General features: G+C 34.8%; 1 protein-coding gene across 5 annotated transcripts in view; it reads left to right on the top strand.

The window, feature by feature from the left end:
* Positions 1-2,136: 2,136 nt before the first annotated feature.
* Positions 2,137-18,058, top strand: part of LOC145678325 (uncharacterized) — a 57,686-nt gene continuing 41,764 nt past the window's right edge. For 3 of the 5 annotated variants that reach the window (XM_081748340.1, XM_081748337.1, XM_081748341.1), the window contains exon 1: positions 2,137-2,348. The gene's annotated coding sequence lies outside the window, so the exon portion shown is untranslated. Of the gene's footprint in view, positions 2,349-2,383; positions 4,975-18,058 lie in introns of those variants that run through there. The other 2 variants (XM_081748338.1, XM_081748339.1) reach the window with 2 other exon arrangements.

The following is an 18,058-nucleotide window of genomic DNA, read 5'->3' on the forward strand; positions in this document are numbered from 1 at the left end:
ATCCTATTAAATCGATGAAGTTAAAAAAACAATCGAGCATCGGCACGCCTGTTTGGCTGCTCTCGCTTCCGCCATCGTCTGATTGGCTATTTTCGTTTCCGCCATGATTGTTGGCTCAAAACATTGCCATCCTGTTGGGCGAAGTGAACATATTAGGGGTGGCGGAATTCTGACGAATAGCTTCAAGATTTTGTTGTAATTGCATATTTTCTATTTTATAAGGTTCTTGGATATTATCTTCAAATCTCAAAGTGAAAGCTAGGCTGTTTCACTCTTTTCAAATCCTCATTGACACTGAACAGAAAAATTTTCTGAATGGTATCTATATTATCAGGAAGTCTATTTTGTATTTCTTTAATGTTATTTTTTTCGCTAATATTTACAAGTCTTCCCCCAAAAATTTTCTTAACGTCTACTGATAACTTACAGGTTTTGACTCCTCTACTGTGAAACCAACATACGGGGAGGGGTCAATATAACCGCCAATGCTATCTTTTAGGGTCTTAATTCTAGCAGTAGAATTTATAATGTCACTACTTACAGAATGAGTCCAACTTCCGAAAATAGCAAAATGTCTCACAAAATATATCTAAAACTGGCTAAAGAAAGAAATAGTATAGAAAGGGCTACAAAAAAAAGAATGTGGTTAGGAAAGCTCGAACTGCCTTTTTCGAAGATTTGTGGCTAGCCAGGATCTCACGATAGGCAGATCTGACCAGAAAGTGCAGAATTTTGCAACCCTGTTACCAGTGACTTTCCGAGATTCATTTAGCGATACAGTGGACTCTTTTTAATTCGAAGTCCAAGAGGACACGAAAAAACTTCGAATTATCCAAAATTCGAATTATCCAACAACATTCATTTTCACCTATATAACAACAAACAAACCAAAGAACTGTGCATCAAAAACATATTCATATGGTGTAGACTTTACCTTTAAAGCAGCTGATTATTAGCGTGATCGAATACCACAAACTAACAAACGACATTGACTCCACATAATTCAAACTACGTGTACAATGGAAAATATATGTATGTACAACACTACAACATACATTGAATAGCCCAAACAATTAAACACCAGTAACAATTTGAATATTCTGTTCTCACTTTGAAGAAGCCGTAAACCTCATTTGCTTAAATTTGATTGTTTTTATACGTTCAATTAATCTTAAATTTCATGTATTGTGTGGAATACGATATTAAAAACATTTTTTAAACTTTATCAATAATCTATCTGAAATTTTCAACCATTCTGAAACAAAATGAGATTGGCACACGTTCTCTATCTTTACTTCTTCCCCAACTTACCTTCATCTTTATCATTACATAATTTTCTATATATCTTTTATATTACTCTTTCCTATGGCTGCATCTGGATAATTGAAAACACGTTAAAACTGTATTTCTCTGTTTACATCTGTCCAATATTAAAAAATTTCAACTCTATTTACTTCGAATTATCCAAAACATAGGTTCAAAAGTTCGATTTATCCACGATTTTTTACTATTGTTTTCAATACAGCTTTCAAGGGGAACGGACTTCTGTTCTAATTATCCAATATTTCGAATTATCCAATTTGGAATTAACGAAACTCCACTGTATTTAACAATCAAAAAATGGCAGCAGTCATGCATATTACGAAGAAGAAGAACCAGTAATACTAGTTTGAGGGAAATTTCTCGTGGCATAGGTAGATTTAGCAAAAATTTTTTTAGGGGGGAAAGGGAAATTTTAATATGAGCTAAAATGTAGGGAAATTTAGCTTTTCAACAAAAATGTTATGTTACTAAACTACTAAATTTAGCTTTTCAACAAAAATGTTATGTTACTAAACTAAACTGTTACCATACTACTGCGGCTGTATGACGAAAGAAAGACGGTGTCATTCTTTCCTGAATCTCACACACAAAGTGAAAAACTTTTTTTTCACAAGCCTTCCACGACCTGATTGAGGATGTCATTACATGAAATAATCCATAGATACCCAATAATGCTATCTTTAAACAATTATATATATATATATATATATATATATATATATATATATATATATATATATATATATATATAGTGATCAAAATTAGGGAAATTTTATTATAGAAAGGGAATATTTAGGAATTCATGAGGGAAATTTTAACTTGAGGACCTAGCATCACTGAGATGAAGTTGCAAACAATATTAAATTGAAGTTTTTTACTACAACGGTGGAGTCTAAATTCAAGTAGGCCTATATTTCTGAGACATTTGGGAAAAGCTACTTCTAGTAGTCAAGTATGTCAATTTAAGAATGTAGAGGAAAATATTAAGAGGATCTTAAGAAAGTGTCTGATCTTTCGACGACTAGGTACGGAACGAGCCCCTTTTTCAGTCATTTTTAGTACAAGTTAACCCGGTTTACATTAAGTAAAAAGATATGAAATTAAGAAACGAGCATATTATAATCCATAATAAAATTATCAAATATATACTTCTTTCCGTGCGGTTTTACTATACGGATCCATAATATAACTAGTAGTAGTAGAAGGAGGAGGAGTAGCAGTGGCAGCAGTAATAGGGTAGAAACACTAGGATTCGTTAGGTTCGGTTCTCGACATAAAATGGGCAAATTAAAGACGTACCCCTGCAGTTTTACCACACGGATCCATAATATAAGTAGTAGTAGTAGTAGCAGCAAGAATGGGGTAGAAACACGCAAGGATTCGTTCTGTTCTGTTCTGACATAAAATGGGCAAATTAAAGACCTGTGCAGTTTTACTACATGGATCTATAGTATAAGTAGTAGTTGAAGTAGGAGTAGGAACGGGTTAGAATTCCAGCAGAAATTCGTTAGGTTCTGTTCTCGACATAAAATGGGCAAATTAAAGACTTCCCTAAATTTTGGGCTGAGGGGGGCATTGTACAATCTGTGGATCCGTATACTAAAACTGCAATGACTTACCCTAATTTTCCCGTACATTTTACAATCTGTGGATACCTATAGTAAAATTGCACCCTTGTTTCTCCTTGCATGCAGTTTTCGTATTTTCAGCGGTCAATTTTGAAATGTGCACGCCATTCCATGGAGCCTGGTTACTTTTAAAGGTCTTTTCCAAAACACCAAACAACCTGTTCTAGGTGACCACTAAAAAGCACAATTGCTATCTCACCGAATCGCGTCAAGAGCAGATCAGGAAAGGGGTGCATCGGTAGGGAGCAGGCGCGTCAGCAACGTCGGGTGTAAACAGGGATTGTGGAAAACCAGTTCTTTCACGACACAAAGTTATATAATTAGTACTGTTATGTACGCTTTCACTTACAAATCAATTTTAAAAGAAATCCCTGCTACTAATTGCACGTCTCGAAATTTTAGCAATCTTTCGTTCTGACGGGTATAACAACTTCTGAAACTCGTAAGAACTTCACAGACAGGTCAATGTATCGACTTCGCTGCTCTTCATATTCGTATACCCTCAATCACTACTTTATATTATACACTGTACTCAATGGGTAAATGCAGGGTTGGCAAAAACCATGGTTTTTATTAAAAAAACCAAGAAAACCGTTTTTTTTTTGTTTAAACCAGGTTTTTTTGGTTTAAACCAGGTTTTTATGGTTTAAATAATTTGCTCTATATATTCATATCATATATGGACAGAAATAAGTTTGTTTCGCCTTGATGTTATATGCAACAACCGGGTTATGCTGGAAGGGGTCACATAAGCTTAAAGCGGAATAAAAACCGCTTCTCGAGTTACATCCGAGAGAAATTGTCCTCCATTTGAACTCGGAACCAGGACTAATTGGCCACAAATGCGATACGTCTGCCGACTCACTCACGAAGGAATTCTGATAAAAAAAAAAAAAAACGTTGTACTGATCTTTACATGCTTCTTAAGATAACTGTCAAGAGTCATTTCAGAAGGACACAAAAGATAAACAGTTGCACAAGTGAAACCATTACACAGAATTACATATGAACAATTTCAAAGTACTACGGAGTACAGAAGAACTAATTTAGTTAGTTAAAAGAACTAGTTCAAGTTAGTTAACAACGACTTTTATTGGTCCAAATTAAAGAAATACACCGACTTAATCTGCATATCAGTAAGAAAAGTGAATAAAGATACGAATTATTTGAGTCCACTTTGGCTAAGACTCATTTATACATAAATAGATACCAAAGATACTTATTTCACTAAATGCCTCTCGTAGGGTCTGTATGACCCCCCCCCCCCACACACACACACAAAAAGTACGGAATTTTCGATGTATTTTATCAATAGTAAACATTGAAACGAAACAATATTTAGAATTTTTCTTCGATTGCAATTACATGACAATAATAAGTACAAAAAATCACAAAATAAACATTTATAAACTTATAAAAAAAAAGTTACTTTTGTAGTATAATCTTTTTAAGTAATGAGTGGGGAATTTAGGTCTGAATATAATGCGAATAATACACGGGAGTGAAACGTGATAACCCACAAATGTGTTCATCAAGATTTTACAAACACTTACACTTTTACGAACATTTTTTTGTTTTTTGGTTTAAACCAGTTGTTTTTTTTTAAACCAGCTGGTTTAAACCGTGGTTTAAACCACCTTGGTTTAAACCCGCCAACCCTGGGTAAATGAAAGGGAATGTGTGTGCAATATGATTTTGATTTCAGTTTTTCTGCATACAAATCCGTGTCGGACATTAGAACACAACGTACGTCGATTATTCACATACTGGTCTATACAATATTACGTGCAGTTTTACTATACCTATCCATAGTATAAGTAGTTGTAGTAGAAGGAGGAGGACGAGGAACGGGTTACAAGCCCCGCAGGTGTTGGTTGTATCTGGTGCCCGATGTAAAATAGGCAAATTAAAGATTTCCCCAAACTATTCCGTACATTTTATAATCTGTGGATCATTATAGTAATACTGCAACCATACATGCATAATAGGATCTCCTATCTTCACGTACATACGCATTTCAGAGGTAAGAACACACCTTATTTTGAGTATTAACACAAAACACAAATTTCTAAAGAACATATATCAGTACAGAACAAAATTCAGGATTTACCAGGTAAGTACGACAGCAAAGTTTGGTTGATCAACAGAGTAAAGTCAAACTCAAACTCTTGAATTTGCTAGTGTGTGTTTATTATGTCGTACAGACTTTTCATAGGGTAGCAAAGATGGAATGACAATAAATACAAGAATGGAGAATTCTAGATTAAAAGACTGGGACGTTTTTTGTTAAGTGCTAAATCGCCGGACTAACTTTTAAAAATTTACCGGGTGAATTGGAGAATTTATTTTGATTTGTGAGGAAGGGTAAAGCAAGGAAAGCAGTTGTAGTTCAATAAGTGGTTGTTGTAGTCTGTTTTCGATGTTGTAAGCGGTACTATATGTGGAGGTGGAAGGGACTATTTCACGGAGAGGTAAACTTGTTATAATTTAGTGGCGAAAGAGGTGCTGTGGAAATGGCACGTGTATTTGTAAACTGAAGAAAAGCACCAAAATGTATTGCATTCGGTTATATTTTGTTAGATTCAATTACGTTAGATTACGTAGATTACATTAGGCGTGCAGTATTACTTTAATACGGATCCCTAGTATTAGTACCGTAGTAGTAGGAGCGGAAGTAAGAGTAGTAATAGTAGTAGTAGGAACATGTTAGAAGCCCGCAGGCGTTGGTTGGGTTCTGTTCTCGACATGAAATGGACAAATTTATACCGATATGGATAGACATAAACTTTTAAATCAACCCTCGTATTTCCTCAACTCCGATTCTTAGAAATGAAAAGCAACCAGTTAACATTTGGAGGAAAACAATGCTCAGGAATTTGTCACCCAAAAGATGCCTCACTTTTCCAGACAGCCCTGCTTCTCCCGTCAGTCCAAACAAGGTAAAATATTTTGCTACCCTTGTGCTGAACGCCCACGCAGCAAAACTCATGTAATGATTGCAGATTTTACGTAACAATGTAAAATTTAGTTGTAATCAGTAATTTCATGATTTATTGAAATTATCAGTGGCTTTATAGTGACTTTTACTAACCTATGGATTATCCATTATACATTATTAGTAAAATAAAGAAGCAAAAACTTAATGTTTTCTACGAACTATGTTTTAGTCTGCTAGTGTATTCTTACGCTGTTTAACTGGCAACAATGTGACGCGGGAAGAGGCGCGCCAGAGCATATCCAGAACTCCGTAAAGCAAAAGGTTGAGGAGTCTTGCTGTCATGTGAAATTAGTCAATTCAATTGAATACTCTTTCTAACAGTGCTACGCCAAATTCGTATACTTAACAGTTGTGATATTGTGAAATCAATAATGCCTTTTATCGTATCATTGTAATGAACATCTTTGCATTTGAAATGAATGAAGAAACTCCTCATCGAGGTTTCATGCATTCCAGAAATGAAACCATCTAACAAAGTCATCTTCAGTCAGCAGTGGAAATGAAATCTTCCTTATAAACATTTATCGCTGTTCACATTACATCCGCCGATCGTAAATATCGTGCGCGTTAATGGTATCGTCACGTAAATAATTGGGCCACCGAATAAGAAAAGAAAATTATGATGATAAATCAAAAGTGTTCTGTGTTGGTGCTTACATGTAAATATTTCAGTGTCAGTGATGATAAATCAAAATATAAATGTCTTACGATATATTTCTTTTCTTTTTAAAATTCGTATAGAGTAAAATCCAATAAGATTAAAGAGTGTAATTTTACATTTCGTTTCATAGTGGATCAAAGATGCTAAAGTTTCAAAACCGTCAAATGGGGTGAATAGAAACATGGGGGTGAATAGAAACAAAACTCCCAGATTAGTTTTGGATTTATCTGGACGATAAATTAATCAAGAAAACTGAAATATCTTAACATAGTCTTATATGGCTAAAGTGTTCAGGGCAGAGACAAAATGTTTTACTGAGTTGGGAACACTGAGGTAGACGGTAGTAGCATTAATGTGTTACTGAAATCTTACACGGTATTTTAGCGCTCCTCAAACTTTCTTGGTAAGTATGACATTTTCATATTTGTTGCATTTGAACATATGCCTATTTTGTAGCTTGTTGTTTCATTTACTGACATTCATAGTAAAAGTTTTCCTTTTGTAAATTATTTTTAATCAAAGTTTAACTTTACTGGGTTATTGTTATGACTTTTAATTAGTGGGGTGAATAGAAACACTTTTTGAGGAGTGGGAAATTCTTGATAAGCGGAAAAAAGGACATGAATGAATCAACAATCTCTAAGAACAAATTTCCAGGTCTTCTGAAAAAAAAAAAAAATGTGTGACAAACTGAAGGAGGAAAATATCAGGGCTGGATTTGAAAAGTGTGGAATTTTTCCCCTTTGTCGAGACCAAATACTGAGGATGCTGACAAAAAGAGAATGAACGAGATGAAACAGAACAGCAAAAGACATTTCAGACTGTAAACCGTTCCCTTATGGATCTTCTCAAGAGCATGAGAGAAGATGAAAAAATTAAACAAGGGAAGAAGAGAGTACGAATAGATGTTTCTGGTAAGAGTTTTTGTTTGTTTTCTGAAAATGATGTATTTTCATCAAATCACAATGAAACTCAACCTACCCTTGTATTGTCGGAAGGGGAGAAAGACAACACTCTAGAAGACAACATTCCAGACGATCACGAACTAGATTATGGTTTTCTAAAGCTGGTGATTTTGCCTTGGTAAAGGTTTATGAGAAGCTAAAACTCGATAAGACTATTCACTACCCAAGTGCGAAAATGTGAACATGATGGATATGTGGGAGTGTTTTATAAGAGAGCACATAAACAATGAAATTTTCAGAAACTTCTGAAGAATCGTTCTTACTACATGAGGATATTGTTAGGAAACTGTTGGGTTTTATTAGGAGTTCGTCAGCACGCTTTAAGTATATGATAAGTTTCGGGCTCCTTCGTGGTTAAGCGGTTAGCGTATGCGCCTTTGGCGTGGGAGACCCGGGTTCGATTCCCGGCGGGAGCTCATGTGGTTCTGATTCCACGTTAATCAGTAGGTTCACGTCTCATATAGGCTTGCTGCTGAACGGGACGTTAACCTCAAAATCAACTCAACTCATGATAAGTTTCCCTGGTGGTTTCAGTGGTTTAAATCTTATTCAAATATCATCAAAACTGTATGGTTGTTTGCACCTATATTGTGCATTGTATTGTTTTATAAGTTTGTAACTTATGTAATACTGGTCTTATTGAACCTGTATCTTGCAGGTATCAAGTAAATGGTTCGTTTCAACAAATACGCTGTTTCTTTTAACCTTTCCAATAGTATATATAAAAAAAACAATGAAAATAAATTCATTGTTTCTATTCACCCCATGGGAGGGGTGAGTAGAAACATTAAGAAAAATCAAGGTGAAGAAAAGTGGAGTTGATAAATTAATATGACGTTTACGGAACTTCATTAGCATATTAAGACCTTTTTTTGGGAATAATCTGATATGCGAAATTTTAAACATCACCAGACTTATATACTCATATAGCCAAAAATGTGTTTCTATTCACCCCATTTGACGGAACGTATGCAGTCTAAAGTAGTATGTCACAAGATAAGGTATTTTTAAGCAGTGAGCTACAAACGTTTACTTTCGTCTCCCACTACTCGTCTGGTGTTGACCACACATACCTGTCCCACCTTGTATTCTTTTACAGGTAGTAAGGGGTATACCTTTAAGCTGACGCAATAGCGACGGTGAGCACACGACATATGCCTCTGGTATGGGAGTGGGACATATGCCGTGGGAGTGGGATTATTTGTTTAGTTGCCAGTCCTTTATTGAATTTAATAGTCTTTTATAAATGAATGATGTTTTAAAGGAGACTCCAAAAGAGATCCAAGTTTCGGATCCAGATGACATTATAAGTTGGTCGTCTCGAGCTGGCACAAGCAAGTATCGAATCCCGCTTCCCATTATATCTGGCTTTCCGTCACAGGAACAGATAATGAACGAAGCCGGCACCATTATATCTGACGTCCTGAACAGAAACATACTAGGATTAATAGTAAAATGTGTTCCGACCTCCCAAACTCCCATTATAAATTAAATACTTGCCAAATTTTTTCTGTACATTTTACAATTTATGGATCCGTATAGTAAAACAAATGTACCCCTCCGCGAAATAGTCCATCCGCCTGCACATACACTGTCGCTAACAACATAAAAAAACAATCAACAAATACAACCACTTTCTTAACTTTACTATTCCCTTTACCTGCCTTGTACTCATTCTTCCTCACAAACTTAAATAAATTCTCCAATTGAGCCGGTAAATGTCCTAAAATTCGTCCGGCTATACGCCACTTAACCCGTAGTATTTCATGTTTGAGTTTTATACAATTATACAAATATGACGAGCTTCAGTTTTTCAAATTGTGTGAAAGATACGGTTAGATTTTCTCTACACTACACGATAAATCCTAGAAAATATCTTAGAATTTATCTTCTGAAAACTGTTACGACGTATCTAGTAGGAAATCCTACCGTTTACTGCCACACACGTGAGGATTTTCTGTCTGACCGAATGACGTTTTTGGATATTATGAAATAGTTCTATTTGACATACGTACAAAATTGATAAATTCCTATGCTAACTACACTGTACATCCTACTGATATTAACACTAGTGCTATGTTATTGAATTGGATACCTTTAAAAAAAAATTCCTTAAAAATCAGAAGGATGCTGCTGTGCGTTTAACGCACCACATTTGTAGGTAAAATTCAATACATTTCATGAAAAGACGTATCTATGAGGAATAGATTTAAATACAAAGTAATAGACATATATTTTACATTTAAAAGTCTAGTGTTACTAGTGTAAATCATTATTAGTGGTTTACGATGGATAAAATAACAGAGACAACGTTTAGCAGAAGGGGTCCACCTATTTCTTCTAAGAAATGTTACAATTTCGGTAGTGTCTGTTCACATTAGTTTAGTTTAGGTAACTCACGCTCAGCTTATGTTATGTTAGGTTATATTAGTATAGTTATATGATAGAATTTCGCTTATTTCTATTAATATTAGTTTAGTTTCATTTGGTTAGGTTGTGTTAGGTCGAAGTACTTGCATCTTCCACTTCTTCTCCAAATTTTGTATTTTTACGTTCTCCTCGACCTCTTCTGTGTTAAGTGAGTGCATAAAAAAGACGACCAGGAATACTATTTTCCACCACAGGTGTATTTCTGCACAGTTTACAGAAGCTGTAATTTATGTTTACAAGTAGAGTGCTACTAGAATGATACCGTGACAAGTGCTATTCAAGCTCGTATCATTTCCAAAACCCACTAATTTTCAGTACCTTCCTCGACGCGTCTGCCTCTTTGGAAGCACCACCTCGCTAACGCTTGTGCTCCTACTTCGCACTGCCCTAATTTTGGTTATATAGCGTTCGTGCTTTTCAGTGGCCACTCAATACAGATTGGTTTGTGTTTTTGTTAAATAGTTTTTATACTATACATCAGGACGATGTATTTATAGTCAAATCATAAAAGAACTGTAGTTTTTCAATAATTGCTTTTCATTTTCGTCTTGAATTTTGACTATGCAATGTGCGATATTTTCATGTCACTAAGCGCAAATCATATAAGAAATAATAATAAGGAAATTAGTGACAAATTATTTTTCAACAATTATTTCGAGTGGTGCACCAAAAGTATACCTGCACGAACAGAAGATAAATTATAAGCAAAACATACCGCATCAGTTGTTTGTTCTCATTTGATTTGTTTTCACTTTCTCTCACCCGATGTCATTTAAATCGAAATCTTACGAATTTTCTTCCTGAAATACAGCGTGCTCTAAACAAGAAAAATCTCATAGGATCGTTCAGAACATACGAAATGACATGCGATCTGATCCCATACACGTTGAAATTTTGACCTAGGACAAATCGTAAGAAATTTCCTAGAATCTATTATATAGTGTATAGCTAGCCTTACTGTTAACAAATCGGGCTTTACTAGTATGAAATTCATATCACTGCTGATGTTTCACTACCCTCGCTCACGCTCTTGATCTTTTCGGATGCAAATCTACGCTATCGCGCGGTCCCTCCAGCCTCGCCTTGTACTTATTTGGTTAGATAACATTCCTGTTTCTATTGGCTATCTAGCGCAGGTTAGTTTATGTTATTTGAACTGTAGTTTTCGGACTATCACACATCCGTATGCCGTATTTGTACCCAAACAGTAATTTCAAATTCCAAATTTTAAAAGTTAGCACAGATCTGCTCTGAAGGTAACTGATCTTAATCTAACCTAGCGTAATGAAACATAATCTAACGTAACGTAGTGAAATGTAAGAAAATGTAGTATATTTTGGTATTTTTTAAATCCGTGTTTGTGAGCTCTGGCTGTACAGCAACAATGCCGACGGCGTAAATTTTCATTAATTGGTATTCCGCTAAAATAAATAAAATTTTAAATGGTAATGTGAGCAGTGGTGGTTTAATTGTAGTTCTGTAAGATAATCGCCAAAATTACAATTACAGGTTGGCTTGGCAGGGATCTACAACACTGGCTTACATCCCATTGAGTCCTAATAAGAAAGGGCACCAGAACTTCCATAGAAAGCAATACCTAACATATTACTTACAAACAACAGTGATTCTATTTTTCCAATGCCAATTTGGTCAAGCATTCCTCTGACCAAATTCCTTGTTCCGCTCAAAGTGCACTCATGTCAAAGAAAAAGTTCAACCCGCCTATACTCGCTATCGCTTGCTCTGCATTACTGGGTGAACTAAGTATTGAGCCTTGATAAATAAAGGTACCAACAAGGCTACTAACCCACCTTCATCTGATGTATTTCCAAAGTATCTCAATCAGTCCGGGCTTCGAAATTAGAGCGGATAATGAAAGGGTTCCGCGGGCGTCCTAGAAGCACCTAATTGAGATATTGTCGAACTGAAGTGGAAAAATGTGGAGGCACTATAACCAGCATGTCTTTTAATCCCACGAGTTTCTGAAAGGGGAAGGATCTATTTCTTTGCACACCAAGATAACTATATTTGCTAACAGGTCCGTCAAAAATGCGGACCGTAAATTTGTTTGCTTTCCACGCCAACTCGAATCGTGATATGGGAGGATTGTTCTCCATCTCTTTATAAAATCAAGGATTCTCCTTTGACCAGAAGACATCATTTCTCGTTACGGAGCTTCGGCATATGGCACATACAGAACCTAAAATCACTTTTCCACGTTTCGGAATAGTATCAAACATGTGCAGATGTGCGTCTCTTGCCTCTTCTTTCTAGCTAAATCGTTGGCAAATAATTCTTGAACGAATTTTGTTTGATATTGGTTTAATTTAAACCCATATTTCATGTGTTTGCGCTGAGTTGATCTGGTTCCGCGGAACATTTGCGAGTTGACTATTAGTAATCTTTGCACCGACGCTGAGACTTTTTACATTGTTACTCTTTTATTGATGGTCTACCTCTTCGTGGTTTGTCGTCAACACTGGCGATGAAAAAAACTGTTTCTGTTTTGTATAGATATCCCCCTTTAAAGTATTCTCTTTGGAGAAGGCTCTCGTCCGAATCCTAGTAGAATATCTATACACACTTGCTCCAACGTTTTTCGTTTTCCGGGTATCTGGTGAACCCAAGTGGTTGTATGCATGCCTTCGTCAATTGTTTAATCACTTGTAACAGTGATTGATTATGCCTGAAATAAGAAAGAAATACATTATAATTAAGCCATATATATATATATATGTTTTGACGTAGCTTAATTATTTTATACGGGGATTACGGAAATTTGTGACCGCCCTGTAGCTAGAAAACAAGTCTGAAAAAAAAAATGGATTCCAAGTACTGTAATTCCTTGTAGTGCAATACGAAAGGTTGTAACACAGCTATGACGTAACTTTTTCTGCTTTCATCGATCTACACTATTTCAATATCAATGTTATGATTGTAAGTCACCAACGTTACGAATACAATAACAGAGATACTAAAAAAAAATGACTCACAAAAACATAACTTCTGACAAACAGTAAAATTAAAACCACGTGTTAACTCTATCCCGTGATCAACTAACTCACAACCACTACGTCACACAAATAACAGACACGTCGGATAACATTAGTTGAGTTTATTTTCGACCTTTTTGTACATCAAGGTTTCAGAAGACCAAGAACATAAAACACGTCAAGAATAATACATCAAGTTACAGACAAAGATGATAATAAAATGTAAAGAAGTAAAGTAAAATGAAAGACTAAAAGAGAAATTAGTTTACAATCGATAACAAAAATAATAGTAGCAAAAAATACTTAAATATGTACATAGTATAAAAATATCAATTCTTGTACGTCCCTGTTCGGTAAGACACCATATAGTGTTCTGTGGATCTGTGTGAGGGCTTAGGCGTTTTATGACATTCCGGGATTCCATTCTGTGAAGACACTTTATGACATGTCTATGAGCATCCTAGCTTCGACCCTTTATGTCCTGGACTACTTCTTTGATCTTTAGTAGTAATTCGGAGCTTCTACCAAAGCCGACCATATAACCACTGGACATCACGGTTCAGAGTTCGGGTCAGAATATTTTGGGAAATTGACATAAAGATTGATTCCAATTGTGCCTCTAATGCCAATAAAATTTAATAATGCGAAAATTATTACGGTTTATAGGCATTAAACTATCGATGCTGGAAAGAGAAAGTAGGATAAATTCTTTTAAACTATAAGACATAAATATAAATCATGGTGATTATTTTGGTGAAAGGATATATACGACTTTTACGTATTCACTTTAATTAACAACAATGAAACTGCACCAACACAAATTAAATTATACACTGGCACTTTGATTCAAATAATTAAATATGATAATGCACTCGGCCCAATGATGTTCATTACGATCGCGGGAGTCGCGAGCTACCAGTTGATTTTCAAAACATTATATGTTTCTTATTGATTCCAAAGGCCCCGTTTTGTAGTTATTATTAAGTGTCGCACATGTGGCACTTAATAATAACTACTTTCCGATTATTTTAATTTATGTATACTCACATGAACAACTTATGAATATGATTATCGTTGAACAGTTGGCGCATTAGTGCTAGTTGATCTAAACACTATTACGTATACATTTACATGTTGTCAGATTAACTTGTTTTTTCTCCCCGACTCTCTGTGCTTTTACACAACGGAGAGGCTCGCAATGCAACCTGTTGATGTCAGAGCTAAAAGTAAACATGAGAGATTATAGGCAGGAATTTTCCAACCGAAAATTTATTCTCTGTGTTAAAATTTAGGACCTAATTTGAGGAAGCGAGAGGGTTCACCAAGACTTCCGTCGCAGACGCGACGTACACACATACATGCACATATTCGTTTTTTGGCGAAGAGAAAAAATTCTTATAAGTGCTTTTATACGAGGTTCACTTAGAAAGTTATTTTTTTAAAAATAACATTCGATGAGTTGCACTATATGGGTACAAGAGTTTAAGAATTACACTGTAGATATTCAGAAACGCTATAATAAGCTTGATCTACAAGAAATTTTAACGCCTACTTCTTAACGCTTTTAAAATGCTTTGGCAAGTGATTATACAGATACAATACACACTATTTCTAATTGCGCTATAATTTTGTTGCGAGACAAACATCCGTAACTTGCCTTGTATGATGTGAATGTATATAAGACGTAACTGTAGAGGAATGCCAAGTAGTCTTAGTGAAGATAATGCTTTTGTATACGTACAGAGCTCGGAGCGTTAGGATACTATGGAGTTTAAATATTTCTCTACAAGACGATCTTAGTTTCAAGTTAAAAATAATACGTATGGCTTTTTTCTGTTTGCGGAAAGTGGATAAAGCAAGGTGCGATGCTCCCAAAAAATAACTCTAAAACTGAAAAGTGAATATATTTTACCATTGTATAATAAAACCAAAGTATGTCGTTTGACGGTGCATTTTAGTCTATACAAAGCAAAATTTAGACTGCATACTTTATTGTTTAAGCTTAAAATATGTTCTTCCCAGACAAGTTTATCTTTAATAATTAACCCTAAAAATTTTACTCAACACTAATAACTTAAAAGTAGAAAATCGTTCTTTAGTGATGGAGTTTTCAGCAGTCTGGGTGAAAGATGAAAATATAATACCTTAGATTTGTCTACATTTATCTCTAAGTTCTTACTGGATGCTCATGTTCTCAATCTTTCAACAGTTGGCTTGAAGTTATTTTCTTGCTGCGACATTGCGTTTCCTTTCATTGAAATATTTACATCATCTGCATATAAGGCTATATCACGAGAATCCAAAAATTGAAGGAAGTCTTTTATATGTATTTAAAAAATAATCGTTCCTAAAATGGACTCTTGAGGAACATTCTTGTTAATAATACTAGGACATCACTCGTACCATCTAGGTCGGCCGTTTTGAGATCTCAAAATTTGAATAAGCTGTCTCCTGTTAACTACCAACTAATCACAATGCTTTAAAATCATCACAGAAAAGTGCTAACACTACCAACCAAGACAAAACATTTTATCTGAAAATACTTGTTAATTTTGGATAAAAGTGTTCTGAGTAAAAATGAGGGGGGAACAATACAAATTCAATGAGTAAACACTAGTCTCATCTCATAACCACGCGGCAGAGTACAATCATGGTTCGGATTTTAATTCCTCTAACTTTTTCTTTGATACTTTGATTGATTTTTTATTCGGGAAAAGCACAGAAAAATAATAGAGATCTCAGTACTTACGTCAGATATCGTCAAACACTACCATGAAATATGTCATGTATGTGTTAAGTTTGGAAAAGGTTCAGAACAGAGTATCTTCTCACAGTAAGAACGATACATCAGCGTGTTCAAATGACAAAGTTACAAATATCCAGAAATGTTGCGTAGTACATTCTTAGATGTCAAACAGTGAAGTAAATCAGGAGTGTGAAATTTAAATACGTAAAGGAGAAAAAGATTCAATGTAAATTTAAATAAGAAATTAATTTTATATTGGTACCCATTATATAGATCCAATTAAAGGAACATAGTTTGTAATGCGTTTCAAGATACATTTGACACCGCATTAAAAGCCACTTCTCATGGCTGTTTAGGTAGGTTTTGTTCCCAAGCGTCTTCATTTTACTGTACATACAATTCATCAAAAAGAATGAATCACTTTTATGCCTTCCCATAACACAGGAATGGAAGAAGGCAATCCATAATTGAAATACTGGTTCCGTAATTGAAATAAAATTCAATTTTCGCACTTGAAGTAAGGGTAGTCCTCTGTACAGTTACTTCAATCGAAAACTATTAATTATTCTAATATTAGATCACGGGTATAGCAATAAGTCATGAACAAGATCATTATCTGTATAACGAGGCTATACTTTGACAGCATATGTTTGTTGTTAGTATTTGACAATATCTCGAATGCGTATGAAGTTTTTTTTTCTGTTCTACGAGTTTTTTCTCAGGTGGAAAGCCAAACGGAAAAGAAGTGGAAAAGAGTAAGATTAAAACTCCAGTCTGTCGCGTGGAGACTTCGTCCCTAACCACCAGGCCACGACGACAACTGATAAATTATATTCATTTTATCGATTTTCATGTCACTCTCTGTCCATGGTATGATTCTTTAATTATTATTTTGTTTTGTTCATTATTCTATGGTTTTTATGCTTTTCTCGTGGAATTTGCAATCTATGAATCAAAGGTGTAGAAATCTGTCTTCTCAATAACTCTTGAAGTTTCTAACGCTGCTATGTTTGAAATATATTAGGCATTTTGAAACACCATTATGAATAATCTTTTTAACTAATAATATGTAGTGCCATTTCAAAATTTAAAAAAAATGCTTACTAACTTTGCAATACTGCATTAATTAGTTTTCATTGTATTGCCTTCTGCTAACATCTGCATTATGTATTAATTTTACTAAAATTTCTTACTGATCGCTTAAATTCGTTTGAAGTTATTTAAATTTATCGTAACACTTTGCATTGTGTGGATTCACTTTTCCCAAATCTTTAGTCTGCATAACTCCATCATTTATGCTATTAGCATCTAAAACTTTGAAATAAATCAGGAAACATTCATGATGAAAGGTCATTTGTGTTTGATCATGTTCTAAACATTTTATTCAATTATATGACTCGCATTAAGAAATTTCTGACACCATCGAGCGCAAGTAATGTCAGATTAAAAACATAAATTACAGATTTAAAAGTATGCTGTTTTCTTATTCTATGGACACTTTATTTTTCAATTTTAGTTTCAAATAGACTTAATAGTTAAAATAAACTTAATTGTTTTGGTATTCTTTCAGTCATTACAGTAAAATTAACAAATACTAATCTTGTAAATATGATAAAATTGATTAATATCAAGAAGCAAGGGCACCGATTTCTTTGCAAATTTAGGGGGCCGATTCAGATGCAGAAAGCATATATGAGGATTTAAAAGACAACTTGCATTCAAATTATGCCAAATATTATGAATTTACAAATACAATAAAGGGGTCCTCATGAGCTTTGGGGGGAAGGCGGGTTCCCTCAGCGCCCTTGTCAAGAAGTGTTGAGGTCTACTCTCAACAGGCGTAAAGTCTCTGGTATATGACTTAACAGTTTCACGTAGGGTCTCCGACAATTCCAATCAGCTGGTCCATACGAACACCGAAGATATCAAACAACAGAATCCAGCACATGTCTAAAGCTTACGGAATTGATTTCATGGATATACTACAAGCAGACATTCCTTACAGGAGAAATAAATATTCCTCGTAGAGGAACTGCCTTGTTGATTTCCTAGGCCCACTTGTGCTTTCTTAGGACTTCTGGCAGGTGACCGATCTCCGGTTTTCCTGTGGATCAGTTTGTTAATTATAAGCAAATCAGATAAAGTATATGCTGTTCCATTGAAAAGCAAAATGCACTATATACTGAATTGCGAAACTCGGCTAAACAAATCAATTTATTGTGTGAAAGCTTCTTCAAAACATCTGTTTACATTTGTTTTCGTTGCAACCTTTATATACTTATAATATGCTGCTTCATATTTTCAAGCTATTTCC

Source organism: Thermobia domestica, chromosome 2 (genome assembly GCF_964235325.1).
Source record: "Thermobia domestica chromosome 2, izTheDome1.hap1.1, whole genome shotgun sequence".
Taxonomy (NCBI): Eukaryota; Metazoa; Arthropoda; class Insecta; order Zygentoma; family Lepismatidae; genus Thermobia; species Thermobia domestica.